Here is a 772-nt window from a genome sequence, read left to right on the forward strand (position 1 = left end):
TCTGTGTGTGTGTGTGTGTGTGTGTGTGTGTGTGTGTGTGTGTGTGTGTGTGTGTGTGTGTGTGTGTGTGTGTCTGTCTGCCTGTGAGTGTGACGTACTGCCTGGTTCTCCATGCGAGCGAAGATGACGTTGAGCATCTGAGTGAGCGTGGCCTTGGCGGTGGTCTGGTTGATGAGGTTCTTGCTGGCCAGGTAGATGTTGTAGCAGGTCCTGACCGCCTGCAGCACCGTGCCCTCGTGGATCTCTATGTGCTGCGAGGTCACCGCCGTCAGGAGGGCCTAAACACAAGAGGAATTTAAAAAACTGACTTTTTTGCATGATAAATAGCTCGATTATTTAATAAAGTTGGCAAAAATATCACTCCCTAGTCCAAACACCAGACATATTGACTTTAAAATGAGGAAGGCTCCTTGTTACAACGTTTTATCAGAGTTTTAGTGTGTGAGTGTGAGTGTGTGTGTGTGTGTGTGTGTGTGTGTGTGTGTGTGTGTGTGTGTGTGTGTGTGTGTGTGTGAGTGTGTGTGTGTGTACCTTGATGATCTGCAGTTGCACCCCCTCATCAGTCTGAGGTCCCTGAAAACAGGCGCAGATCGTCTCGATGATTCTGTCGATCAGCTTCTTCCCCGGACACGTGCTGTCAGGAGCACTTCCTGTCAGGTGACCGTACGCTATCAGCTTCTACACACACACACACACACACACACACACACACACACACACACACACACACACACACACACACACACACACACACACACACACACACACACTT

General features: G+C 49.5%; 1 long non-coding RNA gene across 1 annotated transcript in view; it reads right to left on the bottom strand.

The window, feature by feature from the left end:
• Window positions 1-625, bottom strand: part of LOC104960542 (uncharacterized) — a 2,539-nt gene extending 1,914 nt beyond the window's left edge. The window contains exons 1-2 of the long non-coding RNA XR_799999.1: window positions 532-625; window positions 99-278 (exon numbers count right to left, since the gene is read on the bottom strand). This is a non-coding gene — a long non-coding RNA (uncharacterized lncRNA). The remainder of the gene's footprint in view (window positions 1-98; window positions 279-531) is intronic.
• Window positions 626-772: the final 147 nt, after the last annotated feature.

Source organism: Notothenia coriiceps, unplaced genomic scaffold (assembly GCF_000735185.1).
Source record: "Notothenia coriiceps isolate Sejong01 unplaced genomic scaffold, NC01 NC01_scaffold00031889, whole genome shotgun sequence".
NCBI lineage: Eukaryota > Metazoa > Chordata > Actinopteri > Perciformes > Nototheniidae > Notothenia > Notothenia coriiceps.